At 35.9% G+C, this 27798-nt stretch overlaps 11 pseudogenes; all 11 read right to left on the bottom strand.

Annotated features, from left to right (window-relative positions):
- Nucleotides 1-1312: 1312 nt before the first annotated feature.
- Nucleotides 1313-1431, bottom strand: LOC145645837 (5S ribosomal RNA; annotated as a pseudogene).
- A 902-nt stretch (nucleotides 1432-2333) lies between these two features.
- On the bottom strand, nucleotides 2334-2452 carry LOC145644883 (5S ribosomal RNA; annotated as a pseudogene).
- A 3405-nt stretch (nucleotides 2453-5857) lies between these two features.
- Nucleotides 5858-5976, bottom strand: LOC145645865 (5S ribosomal RNA; annotated as a pseudogene).
- Nucleotides 5977-8911: 2935 nt separating this feature from the next.
- LOC145645864 (5S ribosomal RNA) lies at nucleotides 8912-9030 on the bottom strand (annotated as a pseudogene).
- Nucleotides 9031-10841: 1811 nt separating this feature from the next.
- On the bottom strand, nucleotides 10842-10960 carry LOC145645131 (5S ribosomal RNA; annotated as a pseudogene).
- Nucleotides 10961-14918: 3958 nt separating this feature from the next.
- LOC145645130 (5S ribosomal RNA) lies at nucleotides 14919-15037 on the bottom strand (annotated as a pseudogene).
- A 2358-nt stretch (nucleotides 15038-17395) lies between these two features.
- LOC145645129 (5S ribosomal RNA) lies at nucleotides 17396-17514 on the bottom strand (annotated as a pseudogene).
- Nucleotides 17515-18305: 791 nt separating this feature from the next.
- On the bottom strand, nucleotides 18306-18424 carry LOC145646226 (5S ribosomal RNA; annotated as a pseudogene).
- A 792-nt stretch (nucleotides 18425-19216) lies between these two features.
- On the bottom strand, nucleotides 19217-19335 carry LOC145645128 (5S ribosomal RNA; annotated as a pseudogene).
- Nucleotides 19336-22273: 2938 nt separating this feature from the next.
- LOC145645127 (5S ribosomal RNA) lies at nucleotides 22274-22392 on the bottom strand (annotated as a pseudogene).
- Nucleotides 22393-25112: 2720 nt separating this feature from the next.
- Nucleotides 25113-25231, bottom strand: LOC145645125 (5S ribosomal RNA; annotated as a pseudogene).
- Between the last annotated feature and the right edge of the window lie 2567 nt (nucleotides 25232-27798).

The following is a 27798-nucleotide window of genomic DNA, read 5'->3' as shown; positions in this document are numbered from 1 at the left end:
ATTTTTTTTATTAATCACTGCACTTGACATTCTAGAATGTTAGCTTGAAAGTAAATTAAAATGATGCAATAAAAGCTTACAACATCTGGTATTCAGAGGCACTAACAGACAGGTTTTTTATTAATCACTGCACTTCACATTCACGCATGTCAGTTGGAGAGTAAATTAAAGTGATACAATAAAAACTTACAGCATCTGCTATTCCCAGGTGCTAACAGATAGTTTGATTTAATGATTCACTGCACTTCAAATTTGAGCCTGATAGCCTGAACATAAATTAAAGGGATGCAATAAAATCTTACAGCACCTGCTATTCCCTGGTGCAAAAAGATTTCTATTTAATCTGTGCACTTCAGATAGAAGCATGTCAGTTGCAGAGTAAATTAAAGTGATGCAACAAATACCTACAGCATCTGCTATTCCCAGGTGCTCACAGATAGTTTTTTTTTATTAATCACTGCACTTCACATTTGAGCATGTCAGCTTGAAAGTAAATTAAAGTGATGCAAGAAAAGCCTACAGCAGCTGCTATTCCTAGGTAGGGTCCCACCTCAGTACTATCCAGATCCAAATTTGCTTAGCTTCAAAGGTCAGGTGAGATTTGGCGTTCTCAATCTGGTGTGGAAGTAAGTCTTACACACTTACTCAAATTGCCTATTCATAGCAAATATGATCAAAGACCAATCTGAATTTTTTTTATTAATCACTGCACTTGACATTCTAGAATGTTAGCTTGAAAGTAACTTAAAATGATGCAATAAAAGATTACAACATCTGGTATTCAGAGGCACTAACAGACAGATTTTTTATTAATCACTGCACTTCACATTCACGCATGTCAGTTGGAGAGTAAATTAAAGTGATGCAATAAAAACTTACAGCATCTGCTATTCCCAGGTGCTAAAAGATAGTTTGATTTAATGATTCACTGCACTTCAAATTTGAGCATGATAGCCTGAACATAAATTAAAGGGATGCAATAAAATCTTAGAGCACCTGCTATTCCCTGGTGCAAAAATATTTTTATTTAATCTATGCACTTCACATAGAAGCATGTCAGTTGCAGAGTAAATTAAAGTGATGCAACAAATACCTACAGCATCTGCTATTCCCAGGTGCTAACAGATAGTTTTTTTTATTAATCACTGCACTTCACATTTGAGCATTTCAGCTTGAAAGTAAATTAAAGTGATGCAAGAAAAGCCGACAGCAGTTGCTATTCCCAGGTGCTAACAGATACTTTTTTCTATTAATCACTGCACTTCACATTTGAGCATGTCAGCTTGAAAGTAAATTAAAGTGATGCAAGAAAAGCCTACAGCAGCTGGTATTCCTAGGTAGGGTCCCACCTCAGTACTATCCAGGTCCAAATTTGCTTAGTTTCAAAGGTCAGATGAGATTGGGCGTTCTCAAACCGGTGTGGCCGTAAGCATTAAACACTTACTCTAATTGCCTATTCATAGCAAATATGATCAAAGACCAATCTGACAATTTTTTTTATTTAATCACTGCACTTGACATTCTAGAATGTTAGCTTGAAAGTAAATTAAAATGATGCAATAAAAGCTTACACCATCTGGGATTCAGAGGCACTAACAGACAGATTTTTTATTAATCACTGAACTTCACATTCACGCATGTCAGTTGGAGAGTAAATTAAAGTGATGCAATAAAAACTTACAGCATCTGCTATTCCCAGGTGCTAACAGATAGTTTGATTTAATGATTCACTGTACTTCAAATTTGAGCATGATAGCTTGAACATAAATTAAAGGGATGCAATAAAATCTTACAGCACCTGCTATTCCCTGGTGCAAAAAGATTTCTATTTAATCTGTACACTTCACATAGAAGCATGTCAGTTGCAGAGTAAATTAAAGTGATGCAACAAATACCTACAGCATCTGCTATTCCCAGGTGCTAACAGATAGTTTGATTTAATGATTCACTGCACTACAAATTTGAGCAAGATAGCCTGAACATAAATTAAAGTGATGCAACAAATACCTACAGCATCTACTATTCCCAGTTGCTAACAGATAGTTTGATTTAATGATTCACTGCACTTCAAATTTGAGCATGATAGCTTGAACATAAAATAAAGGGATGCAATAAAATCTTACAGCACCTGCTCTTCCCTGGTGCAAAAAGATTTCTATTTAATCACTGCACTTCACATTTGAGCATGTCAGCTTGAAAGTAAATTAAAGTGATGCAAGAAAAGCCTACAGCAGCTGCTATTCCCAGGTGCTAACAGATAGTTTTTTCTATTAATCAGTGCACTTCACATTTGAGCATGTCAGCTTGAATGTAAATTAAAGTGATGCAAGAAAAGCCTACAGCAGCTGGTATTCCTAGGTAGGGTCCCACCTCAGTACTATCCAAGTCCAAATTTGCTTAGCTTCAAAGATCAGATGAGATTGGGCGTTCTCAAACTAGTGTGGCCGTAAGCCTTAAACACTTACTCAAATTGCCTATTCATAGTAAATATGATCAAAGACCAATATGACAATTTTTTTTTATTAATCACTGCACTTGATATTCTAGAATGTTAGCATGAAAGGAAAATAAAATGATGCAATAAAAGCTTAAAACATCTGGTATTCAGAGGCACTAACAGACAGATTTTTTATTAATCACTGCACTTCACATTTGAGCATTTCAGCTTGAAAGTAAATTAAAGTGATGCAAGAAAAGCCTACAGCAGCTGCTATTCCCAGTTGCTAACAGATAGTTTTTTTTATTAATCACTGCACTTCACATTTGAGCATGTCAGCTTGAAAGTAAATTAAAGTGATGCAAGAAAAGCCTACAGCAGCTGCTATTCCTAGGTAGGGTCTCACCTCAATACTATCCAGGTCCAAATTTGCTTAGCTTCAAAGGTCAGATAATTGGGCGGTCTCAACCTGGTGTGGCCATAAGCCTTAAACACTTACTCAATTTGCCTATTCATAGCAAATATGATCAAAGACCAATCTGACAATTTTTTTTATTAATCACTGCACTTGACATTCTAGAATGTTAGCTTGAAAGTAAATTAAAATGATGCAATAAAAGCTTACAACATCTGGTATTCAGAGGCACTAACAGACAGGTTTTTTATTAATCACTGCACTTCACATTCACGCATGTCAGTTGGAGAGTAAATTAAAGTGATACAATAAAAACTTACAGCATCTGCTATTCCCAGGTGCTAACAGATAGTTTGATTTAATGATTCACTGCACTTCAAATTTGAGCCTGATAGCCTGAACAAAAATTAAAGGGATGCAATAAAATCTTACAGCACCTGCTATTCCCTGGTGCAAAAAGATTTCTATTTAATCTGTGCACTTCAGATAGAAGCATGTCAGTTGCAGAGTAAATTAAAGTGATGCAACAAATACCTACAGCATCTGCTATTCCCAGGTGCTCACAGATAGTTTTTTTTTATTAATCACTGCACTTCACATTTGAGCATGTCAGCTTGAAAGTAAATTAAAGTGATGCAAGAAAAGCCTACAGCAGCTGCTATTCCTAGGTAGGGTCTCACCTCAATACTATCCAGGTCCAAATTTGCTTAGCTTCAAAGGTCAGATAATTGGGCGGTCTCAACCTGGTGTGGCCATAAACCTTAAACACTTACTCAATTTGCCTATTCATAGCAAATATGATCAAAGACCAATCTGACAATTTTTTTTATTAATCACTGCACTTGACATTCTAGAATGTTAGCTTGAAAGTAAATTAAAATGATGCAATAAAAGCTTACAACATCTGGTATTCAGAGGCACTAACAGACAGGTTTTTTATTAATCACTGCACTTCACATTCACGCATGTCAGTTGGAGAGTAAATTAAAGTGATACAATAAAAACTTACAGCATCTGCTATTCCCAGGTGCTAACAGATAGTTTGATTTAATGATTCACTGCACTTCAAATTTGAGCATGATAGCTTGAACATAAATTAAAGGGATGCAATAAAATCTTACAGCACCTGCTATTCCCTGGTGCAAAAATATTTCTATTTAATCTGTGCACATCACATAGAAGCATGTCAGTTGCAGAGTAAATTAAAGTGATGCAACAAATACCTACAGCATCTGCTATTCCCAGTTGCTAACAGATAGTTTGATTTAATGATTCACTGCACTTCAAATTTGAGCATGATAGCTTGAACATAAATTAAAGGGATGCAATAAAATCTTACAGCACCTGCTATTCCCTGGTGCAAAAAGATTTCTATTTAATCACTGCACTTCACATTTGAGAATGTCAGCTTGAAAGTAAATTAAAGTGATGCAAGAAAAGCCTACAGCATCTGCTATTCCCAGGAGCTAACAGATAGTTTGATTTAATGATTCACTGCACTTCAAATTTGGGCATGATAGCTTGAACATAAATTAAAGGGATGCAATAAAATCTTACAGCACCTGCTATTCCCTGGTGCAAAAATATTTCTATTTAATCTGTGCACTGCACATAGAAGCATGTCAGTTGCAGAGTAAATTAAAGTTATGCAACAAATACCTACAGCATCTGCTATTCCCAGGTGCTAACAGATAGTTTTTTTTATTAATCACTGCACTTCACATTTGAGCATGTCAGCTTGAAAGTAAATTAAAGTGATGCAATAAAAACTAACAGATAGTTTGATTTAATGATTCACTGCACTTCAAATTTGAGCATGATAGCCAGAACATAAATTAAGGGGATGCAATAAAAACTTACAGCATCTGCTATTCCCAGGTGTTAACAGATAGTTTGATATAATGATTCACTGCACTTCAAATTTGAGCATGATAGCCTGAACATAAATTAAAGGGATGCAATAAAATCTTAAAGCACCTGCTATTCCCTGGTGCAAAAGGATTTCTATTTAATCTGTGCACTTCACATAGAAGCAGGTCCAAAGTTGCTTAGCTTCAAAGGTCAGATAAGATTGGGCGTTCTCAAACTGGTGTGGCCGTAAGCCTTAAACACGTACTCTAATTGCCTATTCATAGCAAATATGATCAAAGACCAATCTGACAATTTTTTTTATTTAAGCACTGCACTTGACATTCTAGAATGTTAGCTTGAAAGTAAATTAAAATGATGCAATAAAAGCTTACAACATCTGGGATTCAGAGGCACTAACAGACAGATTTTTTATTAATCACTGCACTTCACATTCACGCATGTCAGTTGGAGAGTAAATTAAAGTGATGCAATAAAAACTTACAGCATCTGCTATTCCCAGGAGCTAACAGATACTTTGATTTAATGATTCACTGCACTACAAATTTGAGCATGATAGCCTGAACATAAATTAAAGTGATGCAACAAATACCTACAGCATCTACTATTCCCAGTTGCTAACAGATAGTTTGATTTAATGATTCACTGCACTTCAAATTTGAGCATGATAGCTTGAACATAAATTAAAGGGATGCAATAAAATCTTACAGCACCTGCTATTCCCTGGTGCAAAAAGATTTCTATTTAATCTGTGCACTTCACATAGAAGCATGTCAGTTGCAGAGCAAATTAAAGTGATGCAACAAATACCTACAGCATCTGCTATTCCCAGTTGCTAACAGATAGTTTGATTTAATGATTCACTGCACTTCAAATTTGAGCATGATAGCTTGAACATAAATTAAAGGGATGCAATAAAATCTTACAGCACCTGCTATTCACTGGTGCAAAAAGATTTCTATTTAATCACTGCACTTCACATTTGAGCATGTCAGCTTGAAAGTAAATTAAAGTGATGCAAGAAAAGCCTACAGCAGCTGCTATTCTTAGGTGCTAACAGATAGTTTTTTCTATTAATCAGTGCACTTCAGATTTGAGCATGTCAGCTTGAATGTAAATTAAAGTGATGCAAGAAAAGCCTACAGCAGCTGGTATTCCTAGGTAGGGTCCCACCTCAGTACTATTCAGGTCCAAATTTACTTAGCTTCAAAGGTCAGATGGGATTGGGCGTTCTCAACCTGGTGTGGCCGTAAGCCTTAAGCACTTACTCTAATTGCGTATTCATAGCAAATATGATCAAAGACCAATCTGACAATTTTTTTTATTTAATCACTGCACTTGACATTCTAGAATGTTAGCTTGAAAGTAAATTAAAATGATGCAATAAAAGCTTACAACATCTGGGATTCAGAGGCACTAACAGACAGATTTGTTATTAATCACTGCACTTCACATTCACGCATGTCAGTTGGAGAGTAAATTAAAGTGATACAATAAAAACTTACAGCATCTGCTATTCCCAGGTGCTAACAGATAGTTTGATTTAATGATTCACTGCACTTCAAATTTGAGCCTGATAGCCTGAACAAAAATTAAAGGGATGCAATAAAATCTTACAGCACCTGCTATTCCCTGGTGCAAAAAGATTTCTATTTAATCTGTGCACTTCAGATAGAAGCATGTCAGTTGCAGAGTAAATTAAAGTGATGCAACAAATACCTACAGCATCTGCTATTCCCAGGTGCTCACAGATAGTTTTTTTTTATTAATCACTGCACTTCACATTTGAGCATGTCAGCTTGAAAGTAAATTAAAGTGATGCAAGAAAAGCCTACAGCAGCTGCTATTCCTAGGTAGGGTCTCACCTCAATACTATCCAGGTCCAAATTTGCTTAGCTTCAAAGGTCAGATAATTGGGCGGTCTCAACCTGGTGTGGCCATAAACCTTAAACACTTACTCAATTTGCCTATTCATAGCAAATATGATCAAAGACCAATCTGACAATTTTTTTTATTAATCACTGCACTTGACATTCTAGAATGTTAGCTTGAAAGTAAATTAAAATGATGCAATAAAAGCTTACAACATCTGGTATTCAGAGGCACTAACAGACAGGTTTTTTATTAATCACTGCACTTCACATTCACGCATGTCAGTTGGAGAGTAAATTAAAGTGATACAATAAAAACTTACAGCATCTGCTATTCCCAGGTGCTAACAGATAGTTTGATTTAATGATTCACTGCACTTCAAATTTGAGCATGATAGCTTGAACATAAATTAAAGGGATGCAATAAAATCTTACAGCACCTGCTATTCCCTGGTGCAAAAATATTTCTATTTAATCTGTGCACATCACATAGAAGCATGTCAGTTGCAGAGTAAATTAAAGTGATGCAACAAATACCTACAGCATCTGCTATTCCCAGTTGCTAACAGATAGTTTGATTTAATGATTCACTGCACTTCAAATTTGAGCATGATAGCTTGAACATAAATTAAAGGGATGCAATAAAATCTTACAGCACCTGCTATTCCCTGGTGCAAAAAGATTTCTATTTAATCACTGCACTTCACATTTGAGAATGTCAGCTTGAAAGTAAATTAAAGTGATGCAAGAAAAGCCTACAGCATCTGCTATTCCCAGGAGCTAACAGATAGTTTGATTTAATGATTCACTGCACTTCAAATTTGGGCATGATAGCTTGAACATAAATTAAAGGGATGCAATAAAATCTTACAGCACCTGCTATTCCCTGGTGCAAAAATATTTCTATTTAATCTGTGCACTGCACATAGAAGCATGTCAGTTGCAGAGTAAATTAAAGTTATGCAACAAATACCTACAGCATCTGCTATTCCCAGGTGCTAACAGATAGTTTTTTTTATTAATCACTGCACTTCACATTTGAGCATGTCAGCTTGAAAGTAAATTAAAGTGATGCAATAAAAACTAACAGATAGTTTGATTTAATGATTCACTGCACTTCAAATTTGAGCATGATAGCCAGAACATAAATTAAGGGGATGCAATAAAAACTTACAGCATCTGCTATTCCCAGGTGTTAACAGATAGTTTGATATAATGATTCACTGCACTTCAAATTTGAGCATGATAGCCTGAACATAAATTAAAGGGATGCAATAAAATCTTAAAGCACCTGCTATTCCCTGGTGCAAAAGGATTTCTATTTAATCTGTGCACTTCACATAGAAGCAGGTCCAAAGTTGCTTAGCTTCAAAGGTCAGATAAGATTGGGCGTTCTCAAACTGGTGTGGCCGTAAGCCTTAAACACGTACTCTAATTGCCTATTCATAGCAAATATGATCAAAGACCAATCTGACAATTTTTTTTATTTAAGCACTGCACTTGACATTCTAGAATGTTAGCTTGAAAGTAAATTAAAATGATGCAATAAAAGCTTACAACATCTGGGATTCAGAGGCACTAACAGACAGATTTTTTATTAATCACTGCACTTCACATTCACGCATGTCAGTTGGAGAGTAAATTAAAGTGATGCAATAAAAACTTACAGCATCTGCTATTCCCAGGAGCTAACAGATACTTTGATTTAATGATTCACTGCACTACAAATTTGAGCATGATAGCCTGAACATAAATTAAAGTGATGCAACAAATACCTACAGCATCTACTATTCCCAGTTGCTAACAGATAGTTTGATTTAATGATTCACTGCACTTCAAATTTGAGCATGATAGCTTGAACATAAATTAAAGGGATGCAATAAAATCTTACAGCACCTGCTATTCCCTGGTGCAAAAAGATTTCTATTTAATCTGTGCACTTCACATAGAAGCATGTCAGTTGCAGAGCAAATTAAAGTGATGCAACAAATACCTACAGCATCTGCTATTCCCAGTTGCTAACAGATAGTTTGATTTAATGATTCACTGCACTTCAAATTTGAGCATGATAGCTTGAACATAAATTAAAGGGATGCAATAAAATCTTACAGCACCTGCTATTCACTGGTGCAAAAAGATTTCTATTTAATCACTGCACTTCACATTTGAGCATGTCAGCTTGAAAGTAAATTAAAGTGATGCAAGAAAAGCCTACAGCAGCTGCTATTCTTAGGTGCTAACAGATAGTTTTTTCTATTAATCAGTGCACTTCAGATTTGAGCATGTCAGCTTGAATGTAAATTAAAGTGATGCAAGAAAAGCCTACAGCAGCTGGTATTCCTAGGTAGGGTCCCACCTCAGTACTATTCAGGTCCAAATTTACTTAGCTTCAAAGGTCAGATGGGATTGGGCGTTCTCAACCTGGTGTGGCCGTAAGCCTTAAGCACTTACTCTAATTGCGTATTCATAGCAAATATGATCAAAGACCAATCTGACAATTTTTTTTATTTAATCACTGCACTTGACATTCTAGAATGTTAGCTTGAAAGTAAATTAAAATGATGCAATAAAAGCTTACAACATCTGGGATTCAGAGGCACTAACAGACAGATTTGTTATTAATCACTGCACTTCACATTCACGCATGTCAGTTGGAGAGTAAATTAAAGGGATGCAATAAAATCTTACAGCACCTGCTATTCCCTGGTGCAAAAAGATTTCTATTTAATCACTGCACTTCACATTTGAGCATGTCAGCTTGAAAGTAAATTAAAGTGATGCAAGAAAAGCCTACAGCATCTGCTATTCCCAGGAGCTAACAGATAGTTTGATTTAATGATTCACTGCACTTCAAATTTGAGCATGATAGCCTGAACATAAATTAAGGGGATGCAATAAAAACTTACAGCATCTGCTATTCCCAGGTGTTAACAGATAGTTTGATATAATGATTCACTGCACTTCAAATTTGAGCATGATAGCCTGAACATAAATTAAAGGGATGCAATAAAATCTTAAAGCACCTGCTATTCCCTGGTGCAAAAGGATTTCTATTTAATCTGTGCACTTCACATAGAAGCATGTCAGTTGCAGAGTAAATTAAAGTGATGCAACAAATACCTACAGCATATGCTATTCCCAGGTGCTAACAGATAGTTTTTTCTATTAATCAGTGCCCTTCACATTTGAGCATGTCAGCTTGAATGTAAATTAAAGTGATGCAAGAAAAGCCTACAGCAGCTGGTATTCCTAGGTAGGGTCCCACCTCAGTACTATCCAGGTCTAAAGTTGCTTAGCTTCAAAGGTCAGATAAGATTGGGCGTTCTCAAACTGGTGTGGCCGTAAGCCTTAAACACGTACTCTAATTGCCTATTCATAGCAAATATGATCAAAGACCAATCTGACAATTTTTTTTATTTAAGCACTGCACTTGACATTCTAGAATGTTAGCTTGAAAGTAAATTAAAATGATGCAATAAAAGCTTACAACATCTGGGATTCAGAGGCACTAACAGACAGATTTTTTATTAATCACTGCACTTCACATTCACGCATGTCAGTTGGAGAGTAAATTAAAGTGATGCAATAAAAACTTACAGCATCTGCTATTCCCAGGAGCTAACAGATACTTTGATTTAATGATTCACTGCACTACAAATTTGAGCATGATAGCCTGAACATAAATTAAAGTGATGCAACAAATACCTACAGCATCTACTATTCCCAGTTGCTAACAGATAGTTTGATTTAATGATTCACTGCACTTCAAATTTGAGCATGATAGCTTGAACATAAATTAAAGGGATGCAATAAAATCTTACAGCACCTGCTATTCCCTGGTGCAAAAAGATTTCTATTTAATCTGTGCACTTCACATAGAAGCATGTCAGTTGCAGAGCAAATTAAAGTGATGCAACAAATACCTACAGCATCTGCTATTCCCAGTTGCTAACAGATAGTTTGATTTAATGATTCACTGCACTTCAAATTTGAGCATGATAGCTTGAACATAAATTAAAGGGATGCAATAAAATCTTACAGCACCTGCTATTCCCTGGTGCAAAAAGATTTCTATTTAATCACTGCACTTCACATTTGAGCATGTCAGCTTGAAAGTAAATTAAAGTGATGCAAGAAAAGCCTACAGCAGCTGCTATTCTTAGGTGCTAACAGATAGTTTTTTCTATTAATCAGTGCACTTCAGATTTGAGCATGTCAGCTTGAATGTAAATTAAAGTGATGCAAGAAAAGCCTACAGCAGCTGGTATTCCTAGGTAGGGTCCCACCTCAGTACTATCCAAGTCCAAATTTGCTTAGCTTCAAAGGTCAGATGAGATTGGGCGTTCTCAAACTAGTGTGGCCGTAAGCCTTAAACACTTACTCAAATTGCCTATTCATAGTAAATATGATCAAAGACCAATATGACAATTTTTTTTATTTAAGCACTGCACTTGACATTCTAGAATGTTAGCTTGAAAGTAAATTAAAATGATGCAATAAAAGCTTACAACATCTGGGATTCAGAGGCACTAACAGACAGATTTTTTATTAATCACTGCACTTCACATTCACGCATGTCAGTTGGAGAGTAAATTAAAGTGATGCAATAAAAACTTACAGCATCTGCTATTCCCAGGAGCTAACAGATACTTTGATTTAATGATTCACTGCACTACAAATTTGAGCATGATAGCCTGAACATAAATTAAAGGGATGCAATAAAATCTTACAGCACCTGCTATTCCCTGGTGCAAAAAGATTTCTATTTAATCTGTGCACTTCAGATAGAAGCATGTCAGTTGCAGAGTAAATTAAAGTGATGCAACAAATACCTACAGCATCTGCTATTCCCAGATGCTAACAGATAGTTTTTTTTATTAATCACTGCACTTCACATTTGAGCATTTCAGCTTGAAAATAAATTAAAGTGATGCAAGAAAAGCCTACACCAGCTGCTACTCCTAGGTAGGGTCCCACCTCAGTACTATCCAGGTCCAAATTTACTTAGCTTCAAAGGTCAGATGAGATTGGGCGTTCTCAACCTGGTGTGGCCGTAAGCCTTAAGCACTTACTCTAATTGCGTATTCATAGCAAATATGATCAAAGACCAATCTGACAATTTTTTTTATTTAATCACTGCACTTGACATTCTAGAATGTTAGCTTGAAAGTAAATTAAAATGATGCAATAAAAGCTTACAACATCTGGGATTCAGAGGCACTAACAGACAGATTTGTTATTAATCACTGCACTTCACATTCACGCATGTCAGTTGGAGAGTAAATTAAAGGGATGCAATAAAATCTTACAGCACCTGCTATTCCCTGGTGCAAAAATATTTCTATTTAATCACTGCACTTCACATTTGAGCATGTCAGCTTGAAAGTAAATTAAAGTGATGCAAGAAAAGCCTACAGCATCTGCTATTCCCAGGAGCTAACAGATAGTTTGATTTAATGATTCACTGCACTTCAAATTTGAGCATGATAGCCTGAAGATAAATTAAGGGGATGCAATAAAAACTTACAGCATCTGCTATTCCCAGGTGTTAACAGATAGTTTGATATAATGATTCACTGCACTTCAAATTTGAGCATGATAGCCTGAACATAAATTAAAGGGATGCAATAAAATCTTAAAGCACCTGCTATTCCCTGGTGCAAAAGGATTTCTATTTAATCTGTGCACTTCACATAGAAGCATGTCAGTTGCAGAGTAAATTAAAGTGATGCAACAAATACCTACAGCATATGCTATTCCCAGGTGCTAACAGATAGTTTTTTCTATTAATCAGTGCCCTTCACATTTGAGCATGTCAGCTTGAATGTAAATTAAAGTGATGCAAGAAAAGCCTACAGCAGCTGGTATTCCTAGGTAGGGTCCCACCTCAGTACTATCCAGGTCTAAAGTTGCTTAGCTTCAAAGGTCAGATAAGATTGGGCGTTCTCAAACTGGTGTGGCCGTAAGCCTTAAACACGTACTCTAATTGCCTATTCATAGCAAATATGATCAAAGACCAATCTGACAATTTTTTTTATTTAAGCACTGCACTTGACATTCTAGAATGTTAGCTTGAAAGTAAATTAAAATGATGCAATAAAAGCTTACAACATCTGGGATTCAGAGGCACTAACAGACAGATTTTTTATTAATCACTGCACTTCACATTCACGCATGTCAGTTGGAGAGTAAATTAAAGTGATGCAATAAAAACTTACAGCATCTGCTATTCCCAGGAGCTAACAGATACTTTGATTTAATGATTCACTGCACTACAAATTTGAGCATGATAGCCTGAACATAAATTAAAGTGATGCAACAAATACCTACAGCATCTACTATTCCCAGTTGCTAACAGATAGTTTGATTTAATGATTCACTGCACTTCAAATTTGAGCATGATAGCTTGAACATAAATTAAAGGGATGCAATAAAATCTTACAGCACCTGCTATTCCCTGGTGCAAAAATATTTCTATTTAATCTGTGCACATCACATAGAAGCATGTCAGTTGCAGAGTAAATTAAAGTGATGCAACAAATACCTACAGCATCTGCTATTCCCAGTTGCTAACAGATAGTTTGATTTAATGATTCACTGCACTTCAAATTTGAGCATGATAGCTTGAACATAAATTAAAGGGATGCAATAAAATCTTACAGCACCTGCTATTCCCTGGTGCAAAAAGATTTCTATTTAATCACTGCACTTCACATTTGAGCATGTCAGCTTGAAAGTAAATTAAAGTGATGCAAGAAAAGCCTACAGCATCTGCTATTCCCAGGAGCTAACAGATAGTTTGATTTAATGATTCACTGCACTTCAAATTTGGGCATGATAGCTTGAACATAAATTAAAAGGATGCAATAAAATCTTACAGCACCTGCTATTCCCTGGTGCAAAAATATTTCTATTTAATCTGTGCACTGCACATAGAAGCATGTCAGTTGCAGAGTAAATTAAAGTTATGCAACAAATACCTACAGCATCTGCTATTCCCAGGTGCTAACAGATAGTTTTTTTTATTAATCACTGCACTTCACATTTGAGCATGTCAGCTTGAAAGTAAATTAAAGTGATGCAATAAAAACTAACAGATAGTTTGATTTAATGATTCACTGCACTTCAAATTTGAGCATGATAGCCTGAACATAAATTAAGGGGATGCAATAAAAACTTACAGCATCTGCTATTCCCAGGTGTTAACAGATAGTTTGATATAATGATTCACTGCACTTCAAATTTGAGCATGATAGCCTGAACATAAATTAAAGGGATGCAATAAAATCTTAAAGCACCTGCTATTCCCTGGTGCAAAAGGATTTCTATTTAATCTGTGCACTTCACATAGAAGCAGGTCCAAAGTTGCTTAGCTTCAAAGGTCAGATAAGATTGGGCGTTCTCAAACTGGTGTGGCCGTAAGCCTTAAACACGTACTCTAATTGCCTATTCATAGCAAATATGATCAAAGACCAATCTGACAATTTTTTTTATTTAAGCACTGCACTTGACATTCTAGAATGTTAGCTTGAAAGTAAATTAAAATGATGCAATAAAAGCTTACAACATCTGGGATTCAGAGGCACTAACAGACAGATTTTTTATTAATCACTGCACTTCACATTCACGCATGTCAGTTGGAGAGTAAATTAAAGTGATGCAATAAAAACTTACAGCATCTGCTATTCCCAGGAGCTAACAGATACTTTGATTTAATGATTCACTGCACTACAAATTTGAGCATGATAGCCTGAACATAAATTAAAGTGATGCAACAAATACCTACAGCATCTACTATTCCCAGTTGCTAACAGATAGTTTGATTTAATGATTCACTGCACTTCAAATTTGAGCATGATAGCTTGAACATAAATTAAAGGGATGCAATAAAATCTTACAGCACCTGCTATTCCCTGGTGCAAAAAGATTTCTATTTAATCTGTGCACTTCAGATAGAAGCATGTCAGTTGCAGAGTAAATTAAAGTGATGCAACAAATACCTACAGCATCTGCTATTCCCAGTTGCTAACAGATAGTTTGATTTAATGATTCACTGCACTTCAAATTTGAGCATGATAGCTTGAACATAAATTAAAGGGATGCAATAAAATCTTACAGCACCTGCTATTCCCTGGTGCAAAAAGATTTCTATTTAATCACTGCACTTCACATTTGAGCATGTCAGCTTGAAAGTAAATTAAAGTGATGCAAGAAAAGCCTACAGCAGCTGCTAGTCTTAGGTGCTAACAGATAGTTTTTTCTATTAATCAGTGCACTTCAGATTTGAGCATGTCAGCTTGAATGTAAATTAAAGTGATGCAAGAAAAGCCTACAGCAGCTGGTATTCCTAGGTAGGGTCCCACCTCAGTACTATCCAAGTCCAAATTTGCTTAGCTTCAAAGGTCAGATGAGATTGGGCGTTCTCAAACTAGTGTGGCCGTAAGCCTTAAACACTTACTCAAATTGCCTATTCATAGTAAATATGATCAAAGACCAATATGACAATTTTTTTTATTTAAGCACTGCACTTGACATTCTAGAATGTTAGCTTGAAAGTAAATTAAAATGATGCAATAAAAGCTTACAACATCTGGGATTCAGAGGCACTAACAGACAGATTTTTTATTAATCACTGCACTTCACATTCACGCATGTCAGTTGGAGAGTAAATTAAAGTGATGCAATAAAAACTTACAGCATCTGCTATTCCCAGGAGCTAACAGATACTTTGATTTAATGATTCACTGCACTACAAATTTGAGCATGATAGCCTGAACATAAATTAAAGTGATGCAACAAATACCTACAGCATCTACTATTCCCAGTTGCTAACAGATAGTTTGATTTAATGATTCACTGCACTTCAAATTTGAGCATGATAGCTTGAACATAAATTAAAGGGATGCAATAAAATCTTACAGCACCTGCTATTCCCTGGTGCAAAAAGATTTCTATTTAATCTGTGCACTTCACATAGAAGCATGTCAGTTGCAGAGCAAATTAAAGTGATGCAACAAATACCTACAGCATCTGCTATTCCCAGTTGCTAACAGATAGTTTGATTTAATGATTCACTGCACTTCAAATTTGAGCATGATAGCTTGAACATAAATTAAAGGGATGCAATAAAATCTTACAGCACCTGCTATTCCCTGGTGCAAAAAGATTTCTATTTAATCACTGCACTTCACATTTGAGCATGTCAGCTTGAAAGTAAATTAAAGTGATGCAAGAAAAGCCTACAGCATCTGCTATTCCCAGGAGCTAACAGATAGTTTGATTTAATGATTCACTGCACTTCAAATTTGGGCATGATAGCTTGAACATAAATTAAAAGGATGCAATAAAATCTTACAGCACCTGCTATTCCCTGGTGCAAAAATATTTCTATTTAATCTGTGCACTGCACATAGAAGCATGTCAGTTGCAGAGTAAATTAAAGTTATGCAACAAATACCTACAGCATCTGCTATTCCCAGGTGCTAACAGATAGTTTTTTTTATTAATCACTGCACTTCACATTTGAGCATGTCAGCTTGAAAGTAAATTAAAGTGATGCAATAAAAACTAACAGATAGTTTGATTTAATGATTCACTGCACTTCAAATTTGAGCATGATAGCCTGAACATAAATTAAGGGGATGCAATAAAAACTTACAGCATCTGCTATTCCCAGGTGTTAACAGATAGTTTGATATAATGATTCACTGCACTTCAAATTTGAGCATGATAGCCTGAACATAAATTAAAGGGATGCAATAAAATCTTAAAGCACCTGCTATTCCCTGGTGCAAAAGGATTTCTATTTAATCTGTGCACTTCACATAGAAGCAGGTCCAAAGTTGCTTAGCTTCAAAGGTCAGATAAGATTGGGCGTTCTCAAACTGGTGTGGCCGTAAGCCTTAAACACGTACTCTAATTGCCTATTCATAGCAAATATGATCAAAGACCAATCTGACAATTTTTTTTATTTAAGCACTGCACTTGACATTCTAGAATGTTAGCTTGAAAGTAAATTAAAATGATGCAATAAAAGCTTACAACATCTGGGATTCAGAGGCACTAACAGACAGATTTTTTATTAATCACTGCACTTCACATTCACGCATGTCAGTTGGAGAGTAAATTAAAGTGATGCAATAAAAACTTACAGCATCTGCTATTCCCAGGAGCTAACAGATACTTTGATTTAATGATTCACTGCACTACAAATTTGAGCATGATAGCCTGAACATAAATTAAAGTGATGCAACAAATACCTACAGCATCTACTATTCCCAGTTGCTAACAGATAGTTTGATTTAATGATTCACTGCACTTCAAATTTGAGCATGATAGCTTGAACATAAATTAAAGGGATGCAATAAAATCTTACAGCACCTGCTATTCCCTGGTGCAAAAAGATTTCTATTTAATCTGTGCACTTCAGATAGAAGCATGTCAGTTGCAGAGTAAATTAAAGTGATGCAACAAATACCTACAGCATCTGCTATTCCCAGTTGCTAACAGATAGTTTGATTTAATGATTCACTGCACTTCAAATTTGAGCATGATAGCTTGAACATAAATTAAAGGGATGCAATAAAATCTTACAGCACCTGCTATTCCCTGGTGCAAAAAGATTTCTATTTAATCACTGCACTTCACATTTGAGCATGTCAGCTTGAAAGTAAATTAAAGTGATGCAAGAAAAGCCTACAGCAGCTGCTATTCTTAGGTGCTAACAGATAGTTTTTTCTATTAATCAGTGCACTTCAGATTTGAGCATGTCAGCTTGAATGTAAATTAAAGTGATGCAAGAAAAGCCTACAGCAGCTGGTATTCCTAGGTAGGGTCCCACCTCAGTACTATCCAAGTCCAAATTTGCTTAGCTTCAAAGGTCAGATGAGATTGGGCGTTCTCAAACTAGTGTGGCCGTAAGCCTTAAACACTTACTCAAATTGCCTATTCATAGTAAATATGATCAAAGACCAATATGACAATTTTTTTTATTTAAGCACTGCACTTGACATTCTAGAATGTTAGCTTGAAAGTAAATTAAAATGATGCAATAAAAGCTTACAACATCTGGGATTCAGAGGCACTAACAGACAGATTTTTTATTAATCACTGCACTTCACATTCACGCATGTCAGTTGGAGAGTAAATTAAAGTGATGCAATAAAAACTTACAGCATCTGCTATTCCCAGGAGCTAACAGATACTTTGATTTAATGATTCACTGCACTACAAATTTGAGCATGATAGCCTGAACATAAATTAAAGTGATGCAACAAATACCTACAGCATCTACTATTCCCAGTTGCTAACAGATAGTTTGATTTAATGATTCACTGCACTTCAAATTTGAGCATGATAGCTTGAACATAAATTAAAGGGATGCAATAAAATCTTACAGCACCTGCTATTCCCTGGTGCAAAAAGATTTCTATTTAATCTGTGCACTTCACATAGAAGCATGTCAGTTGCAGAGCAAATTAAAGTGATGCAACAAATACCTACAGCATCTGCTATTCCCAGTTGCTAACAGATAGTTTGATTTAATGATTCACTGCACTTCAAATTTGAGCATGATAGCTTGAACATAAATTAAAGGGATGCAATAAAATCTTACAGCACCTGCTATTCCCTGGTGCAAAAAGATTTCTATTTAATCACTGCACTTCACATTTGAGCATGTCAGCTTGAAAGTAAATTAAAGTGATGCAAGAAAAGCCTACAGCAGCTGGTATTCCTAGGTAGGGTTCCACCTCAGTACTATCCAAGTCCAAATTTGCTTAGCTTCAAAGGTCAGATGAGATTGGGTGTTCTCAAACTAGTGTGTCCGTAAGCCTTAAACACTTACTCAAATTGCCTATTCATTGTAAATATGATCAAAGACCAATATGACAATTTTTTTTATTTAAGCACTGCACTTGACATTCACGCATGTCAGTTGGAGAGTAAATTAAAGTGATGCAATAAAAACTTACAGCATCTGCTATTCCCAGGAGCTAACAGATACTTTGATTTAATGATTCACTGCACTACAAATTTGAGCATGATAGCCTGAACATAAATTAAAGTGATGCAACAAATACCTACAGCATCTACTATTCCCAGTTGCTAACAGATAGTTTGATTTAATGATTCACTGCACTTCAAATTTGAGCATGATAGCTTGAACATAAATTAAAGGGATGCAATAAAATCTTACAGCACCTGCTATTCCCTGGTGCAAAAAGATTTCTATTTAATCTGTGCACTTCACATAGAAGCATGTCAGTTGCAGAGCAAATTAAAGTGATGCAACAAATACCTACAGCATCTGCTATTCCCAGTTGCTAACAGATAGTTTGATTTAATGATTCACTGCACTTCAAATTTGAGCATGATAGCTTGAACATAAATTAAAGGGATGCAATAAAATGTTACAGCACCTGCTATTCCCTGGTGCAAAAAGATTTCTATTTAATCACTGCACTTCACATTTGAGCATGTCAGCTTGAAAGTAAATTAAAGTGATGCAAGAAAAGCCTACAGCAGCTGCTATTCTTAGGTGCTAACAGATAGTTTTTTCTATTAATCAGTGCACTTCAGATTTGAGCATGTCAGCTTGAATGTAAATTAAAGTGATGCAAGAAAAGCCTACAGCAGCTGGTATTCCTAGGTAGGGTCCCACCTCAGTACTATCCAAGTCCAAATTTGCTTAGCTTCAAAGGTCAGATGAGATTGGGCGTTCTCAAACTAGTGTGGCCGTAAGCCTTAAACACTTACTCAAATTGCCTATTCATAGTAAATATGATCAAAGACCAATATGACAATTTTTTTTATTTAAGCACTGCACTTGACATTCTAGAATGTTAGCTTGAAAGTAAATTAAAATGATGCAATAAAAGCTTACAACATCTGGGATTCAGAGGCACTAACAGACAGATTTTTTATTAATCACTGCACTTCACATTCACGCATGTCAGTTGGAGAGTAAATTAAAGTGATGCAATAAAAACTTACAGCATCTGCTATTCCCAGGAGCTAACAGATACTTTGATTTAATGATTCACTGCACTACAAATTTGAGCATGATAGCCTGAACATAAATTAAAGGGATGCAATAAAATCTTACAGCACCTGCTATTCCCTGGTGCAAAAAGATTTCTATTTAATCTGTGCACTTCAGATAGAAGCATGTCAGTTGCAGAGTAAATTAAAGTGATGCAACAAATACCTACAGCATCTGCTATTCCCAGATGCTAACAGATAGTTTTTTTTATTAATCACTGCACTTCACATTTGAGCATTTCAGCTTGAAAATAAATTAAAGTGATGCAAGAAAAGCCTACACCAGCTGCTACTCCTAGGTAGGGTCCCACCTCAGTACTATTCAGGTCCAAATTTACTTAGCTTCAAAGGTCAGATGAGATTGGGCGTTCTCAACCTGGTGTGGCCGTAAGCCTTAAGCACTTACTCTAATTGCGTATTCATAGCAAATATGATCAAAGACCAATCTGACAATTTTTTTTATTTAATCACTGCACTTGACATTCTAGAATGTTAGCTTGAAAGTAAATTAAAATGATGCAATAAAAGCTTACAACATTTGGGATTCAGAGGCACTAACAGACAGATTTGTTATTAATCACTGCACTTCACATTCACGCATGTCAGTTGGAGAGTAAATTAAAGGGATGCAATAAAATCTTACAGCACCTGCTATTCCCTGGTGCAAAAAGATTTCTATTTAATCACTGCACTTCACATTTGAGCATGTCAGCTTGAAAGTAAATTAAAGTGATGCAAGAAAAGCCTACGGCATCTGCTATTCCCAGGAGCTAACAGATAGTTTGATTTAATGATTCACTGCACTTCAAATTTGAGCATGATAGCCTGAACATAAATTAAGGGGATGCAATAAAAACTTACAGCATCTGCTATTCCCAGGTGTTAACAGATAGTTTGATATAATGATTCACTGCACTTCAAATTTGAGCATGATAGCCTGAACATAAATTAAAGGGATGCAATAAAATCTTAAAGCACCTGCTATTCCCTGGTGCAAAAGGATTTCTATTTAATCTGTGCACTTCACATAGAAGCATGTCAGTTGCAGAGTAAATTAAAGTGATGCAACAAATACCTACAGCATATGCTATTCCCAGGTGCTAACAGATAGTTTTTTCTATTAATCAGTGCCCTTCACATTTGAGCATGTCAGCTTGAATGTAAATTAAAGTGATGCAAGAAAAGCCTACAGCAGCTGGTATTCCTAGGTAGGGTCCCACCTCAGTACTATCCAGGTCTAAAGTTGCTTAGCTTCAAAGGTCAGATAAGATTGGGCGTTCTCAAACTGGTGTGGCCGTAAGCCTTAAACACGTACTCTAATTGCCTATTCATAGCAAATATGATCAAAGACCAATCTGACAATTTTTTTTATTTAAGCACTGCACTTGACATTCTAGAATGTTAGCTTGAAAGTAAATTAAAATGATGCAATAAAAGCTTACAACATCTGGGATTCAGAGGCACTAACAGACAGATTTTTTATTAATCACTGCACTTCACATTCACGCATGTCAGTTGGAGAGTAAATTAAAGTGATGCAATAAAAACTTACAGCATCTGCTATTCCCAGGAGCTAACAGATACTTTGATTTAATGATTCACTGCACTACAAATTTGAGCATGATAGCCTGAACATAAATTAAAGTGATGCAACAAATACCTACAGCATCTACTATTCCCAGTTGCTAACAGATAGTTTGATTTAATGATTCACTGCACTTCAAATTTGAGCATGATAGCTTGAACATAAATTAAAGGGATGCAATAAAATCTTACAGCACCTGCTATTCCCTGGTGCAAAAATATTTCTATTTAATCTGTGCACATCACATAGAAGCATGTCAGTTGCAGAGTAAATTAAAGTGATGCAACAAATACCTACAGCATCTGCTATTCCCAGTTGCTAACAGATAGTTTGATTTAATGATTCACTGCACTTCAAATTTGAGCATGATAGCTTGAACATAAATTAAAGGGATGCAATAAAATCTTACAGCACCTGCTATTCCCTGGTGCAAAAAGATTTCTATTTAATCTGTGCACTTCACATAGAAGCATGTCAGTTGCAGAGCAAATTAAAGTGATGCAACAAATACCTACAGCATCTGCTATTCCCAGTTGCTAACAGATAGTTTGATTTAATGATTCACTGCACTTCAAATTTGAGCATGATAGCTTGAACATAAATTAAAGGGATGCAATAAAATGTTACAGCACCTGCTATTCCCTGGTGCAAAAAGATTTCTATTTAATCACTGCACTTCACATTTGAGCATGTCAGCTTGAAAGTAAATTAAAGTGATGCAAGAAAAGCCTACAGCATCTGCTATTCCTAGTTGCTAACAGATAGTTTGATTTAATGATTCACTGCACTTCAAATTTGAGCATGATAGCTTGAACATAAATTAAAGGGATGCAATAAAATCTTACAGCACCTGCTATTCCCTGGTGCAAAAAGATTTCTATTTAATCACTGCACTTCACATTTGAGCATGTCAGCTTGAAAGTAAATTAAAGTGATGCAAGAAAAGCCTACAGCAGCTGCTATTCTTAGGTGCTAACAGATAGTTTTTTCTATTAATCAGTGCACTTCAGATTTGAGCATGTCAGCTTGAATGTAAATTAAAGTGATGCAAGAAAAGCCTACAGCAGCTGGTATTCCTAGGTAGGGTCCCACCTCAGTACTATCCAAGTCCAAATTTGCTTAGCTTCAAAGGTCAGATGAGATTGGGCGTTCTCAAACTAGTGTGGCCGTAAGCCTTAAACACTTACTCAAATTGCCTATTCATAGTAAATATGATCAAAGACCAATATGACAATTTTTTTTATTTAAGCACTGCACTTGACATTCTAGAATGTTAGCTTGAAAGTAAATTAAAATGATGCAATAAAAGCTTACAACATCTGGGATTCAGAGGCACTAACAGACAGATTTTTTATTAATCACTGCACTTCACATTCACGCATGTCAGTTGGAGAGTAAATTAAAGTGATGCAATAAAAACTTACAGCATCTGCTATTCCCAGGAGCTAACAGATACTTTGATTTAATGATTCACTGCACTACAAATTTGAGCATGATAGCCTGAACATAAATTAAAGGGATGCAATAAAATCTTACAGCACCTGCTATTCCCTGGTGCAAAAAGATTTCTATTTAATCTGTGCACTTCAGATAGAAGCATGTCAGTTGCAGAGTAAATTAAAGTGATGCAACAAATACCTACAGCATCTGCTATTCCCAGATGCTAACAGATAGTTTTTTTTATTAATCACTGCACTTCACATTTGAGCATTTCAGCTTGAAAATAAATTAAAGTGATGCAAGAAAAGCCTACACCAGCTGCTACTCCTAGGTAGGGTCCCACCTCAGTACTATTCAGGTCCAAATTTACTTAGCTTCAAAGGTCAGATGAGATTGGGCGTTCTCAACCTGGTGTGGCCGTAAGCCTTAAGCACTTACTCTAATTGCGTATTCATAGCAAATATGATCAAAGACCAATCTGACAATTTTTTTTATTTAATCACTGCACTTGACATTCTAGAATGTTAGCTTGAAAGTAAATTAAAATGATGCAATAAAAGCTTACAACATTTGGGATTCAGAGGCACTAACAGACAGATTTGTTATTAATCACTGCACTTCACATTCACGCATGTCAGTTGGAGAGTAAATTAAAGGGATGCAATAAAATCTTACAGCACCTGCTATTCCCTGGTGCAAAAAGATTTCTATTTAATCACTGCACTTCACATTTGAGCATGTCAGCTTGAAAGTAAATTAAAGTGATGCAAGAAAAGCCTACGGCATCTGCTATTCCCAGGAGCTAACAGATAGTTTGATTTAATGATTCACTGCACTTCAAATTTGAGCATGATAGCCTGAACATAAATTAAGGGGATGCAATAAAAACTTACAGCATCTGCTATTCCCAGGTGTTAACAGATAGTTTGATATAATGATTCACTGCACTTCAAATTTGAGCATGATAGCCTGAACATAAATTAAAGGGATGCAATAAAATCTTAAAGCACCTGCTATTCCCTGGTGCAAAAGGATTTCTATTTAATCTGTGCACTTCACATAGAAGCATGTCAGTTGCAGAGTAAATTAAAGTGATGCAACAAATACCTACAGCATATGCTATTCCCAGGTGCTAACAGATAGTTTTTTCTATTAATCAGTGCCCTTCACATTTGAGCATGTCAGCTTGAATGTAAATTAAAGTGATGCAAGAAAAGCCTACAGCAGCTGGTATTCCTAGGTAGGGTCCCACCTCAGTACTATCCAGGTCTAAAGTTGCTTAGCTTCAAAGGTCAGATAAGATTGGGCGTTCTCAAACTGGTGTGGCCGTAAGCCTTAAACACGTACTCTAATTGCCTATTCATAGCAAATATGATCAAAGACCAATCTGACAATTTTTTTTATTTAAGCACTGCACTTGACATTCTAGAATGTTAGCTTGAAAGTAAATTAAAATGATGCAATAAAAGCTTACAACATCTGGGATTCAGAGGCACTAACAGACAGATTTTTTATTAATCACTGCACTTCACATTCACGCATGTCAGTTGGAGAGTAAATTAAAGTGATGCAATAAAAACTTACAGCATCTGCTATTCCCAGGAGCTAACAGATACTTTGATTTAATGATTCACTGCACTACAAATTTGAGCATGATAGCCTGAACATAAATTAAAGTGATGCAACAAATACCTACAGCATCTACTATTCCCAGTTGCTAACAGATAGTTTGATTTAATGATTCACTGCACTTCAAATTTGAGCATGATAGCTTGAACATAAATTAAAGGGATGCAATAAAATCTTACAGCACCTGCTATTCCCTGGTGCAAAAATATTTCTATTTAATCTGTGCACATCACATAGAAGCATGTCAGTTGCAGAGTAAATTAAAGTGATGCAACAAATACCTACAGCATCTGCTATTCCCAGTTGCTAACAGATAGTTTGATTTAATGATTCACTGCACTTCAAATTTGAGCATGATAGCTTGAACATAAATTAAAGGGATGCAATAAAATCTTACAGCACCTGCTATTCCCTGGTGCAAAAAGATTTCTATTTAATCTGTGCACTTCACATAGAAGCATGTCAGTTGCAGAGCAAATTAAAGTGATGCAACAAATACCTACAGCATCTGCTATTCCCAGTTGCTAACAGATAGTTTGATTTAATGATTCACTGCACTTCAAATTTGAGCATGATAGCTTGAACATAAATTAAAGGGATGCAATAAAATGTTACAGCACCTGCTATTCCCTGGTGCAAAAAGATTTCTATTTAATCACTGCACTTCACATTTGAGCATGTCAGCTTGAAAGTAAATTAAAGTGATGCAAGAAAAGCCTACAGCAGCTGCTATTCTTAGGTGCTAACAGATAGTTTTTTCTATTAATCAGTGCACTTCAGATTTGAGCATGTCAGCTTGAATGTAAATTAAAGTGATGCAAGAAAAGCCTACAGCAGCTGGTATTCCTAGGTAGGGTCCCACCTCAGTACTATCCAAGTCCAAATTTGCTTAGCTTCAAAGGTCAGATGAGATTGGGCGTTCTCAAACTAGTGTGGCCGTAAGCCTTAAACACTTACTCAAATTGCCTATTCATAGTAAATATGATCAAAGACCAATATGACAATTTTTTTTATTTAAGCACTGCACTTGACATTCTAGAATGTTAGCTTGAAAGTAAATTAAAATGATGCAATAAAAGCTTACAACATCTGGGATTCAGAGGCACTAACAGACAGATTTTTTATTAATCACTGCACTTCACATTCACGCATGTCAGTTGGAGAGTAAATTAAAGTGATGCAATAAAAACTTACAGCATCTGCTATTCCCAGGAGCTAACAGATACTTTGATTTAATGATTCACTGCACTACAAATTTGAGCATGATAGCCTGAACATAAATTAAAGGGATGCAATAAAATCTTACAGCACCTGCTATTCCCTGGTGCAAAAAGATTTCTATTTAATCTGTGCACTTCAGATAGAAGCATGTCAGTTGCAGAGTAAATTAAAGTGATGCAACAAATACCTACAGCATCTGCTATTCCCAGATGCTAACAGATAGTTTTTTTTATTAATCACTGCACTTCACATTTGAGCATTTCAGCTTGAAAATAAATTAAAGTGATGCAAGAAAAGCCTACACCAGCTGCTACTCCTAGGTAGGGTCCCACCTCAGTACTATTCAGGTCCAAATTTACTTAGCTTCAAAGGTCAGATGAGATTGGGCGTTCTCAACCTGGTGTGGCCGTAAGCCTTAAGCACTTACTCTAATTGCGTATTCATAGCAAATATGATCAAAGACCAATCTGACAATTTTTTTTATTTAATCACTGCACTTGACATTCTAGAATGTTAGCTTGAAAGTAAATTAAAATGATGCAATAAAAGCTTACAACATTTGGGATTCAGAGGCACTAACAGACAGATTTGTTATTAATCACTGCACTTCACATTCACGCATGTCAGTTGGAGAGTAAATTAAAGGGATGCAATAAAATCTTACAGCACCTGCTATTCCCTGGTGCAAAAAGATTTCTATTTAATCACTGCACTTCACATTTGAGCATGTCAGCTTGAAAGTAAATTAAAGTGATGCAAGAAAAGCCTACGGCATCTGCTATTCCCAGGAGCTAACAGATAGTTTGATTTAATGATTCACTGCACTTCAAATTTGAGCATGATAGCCTGAACATAAATTAAGGGGATGCAATAAAAACTTACAGCATCTGCTATTCCCAGGTGTTAACAGATAGTTTGATATAATGATTCACTGCACTTCAAATTTGAGCATGATAGCCTGAACATAAATTAAAGGGATGCAATAAAATCTTAAAGCACCTGCTATTCCCTGGTGCAAAAGGATTTCTATTTAATCTGTGCACTTCACATAGAAGCATGTCAGTTGCAGAGTAAATTAAAGTGATGCAACAAATACCTACAGCATATGCTATTCCCAGGTGCTAACAGATAGTTTTTTCTATTAATCAGTGCCCTTCACATTTGAGCATGTCAGCTTGAATGTAAATTAAAGTGATGCAAGAAAAGCCTACAGCAGCTGGTATTCCTAGGTAGGGTCCCACCTCAGTACTATCCAGGTCTAAAGTTGCTTAGCTTCAAAGGTCAGATAAGATTGGGCGTTCTCAAACTGGTGTGGCCGTAAGCCTTAAACACGTACTCTAATTGCCTATTCATAGCAAATATGATCAAAGACCAATCTGACAATTTTTTTTATTTAAGCACTGCACTTGACATTCTAGAATGTTAGCTTGAAAGTAAATTAAAATGATGCAATAAAAGCTTACAACATCTGGGATTCAGAGGCACTAACAGACAGATTTTTTATTAATCACTGCACTTCACATTCACGCATGTCAGTTGGAGAGTAAATTAAAGTGATGCAATAAAAACTTACAGCATCTGCTATTCCCAGGAGCTAACAGATACTTTGATTTAATGATTCACTGCACTACAAATTTGAGCATGATAGCCTGAACATAAATTAAAGTGATGCAACAAATACCTACAGCATCTACTATTCCCAGTTGCTAACAGATAGTTTGATTTAATGATTCACTGCACTTCAAATTTGAGCATGATAGCTTGAACATAAATTAAAGGGATGCAATAAAATCTTACAGCACCTGCTATTCCCTGGTGCAAAAATATTTCTATTTAATCTGTGCACATCACATAGAAGCATGTCAGTTGCAGAGTAAATTAAAGTGATGCAACAAATACCTACAGCATCTGCTATTCCCAGTTGCTAACAGATAGTTTGATTTAATGATTCACTGCACTTCAAATTTGAGCATGATAGCTTGAACATAAATTAAAGGGATGCAATAAAATCTTACAGCACCTGCTATTCCCTGGTGCAAAAAGATTTCTATTTAATCTGTGCACTTCACATAGAAGCATGTCAGTTGCAGAGCAAATTAAAGTGATGCAACAAATACCTACAGCATCTGCTATTCCCAGTTGCTAACAGATAGTTTGATTTAATGATTCACTGCACTTCAAATTTGAGCATGATAGCTTGAACATAAATTAAAGGGATGCAATAAAATGTTACAGCACCTGCTATTCCCTGGTGCAAAAAGATTTCTATTTAATCACTGCACTTCACATT

This window comes from Electrophorus electricus, chromosome 13 (genome assembly GCF_041902795.1).
Source record: "Electrophorus electricus isolate QZ-2024a chromosome 13, ASM4190279v1, whole genome shotgun sequence".
NCBI classification, from domain to species: domain Eukaryota; kingdom Metazoa; phylum Chordata; class Actinopteri; order Gymnotiformes; family Gymnotidae; genus Electrophorus; species Electrophorus electricus.
The sequence above is the reverse complement of the archived record's forward strand: the minus strand, read 5'-3'. Positions and strand labels throughout refer to the sequence as shown.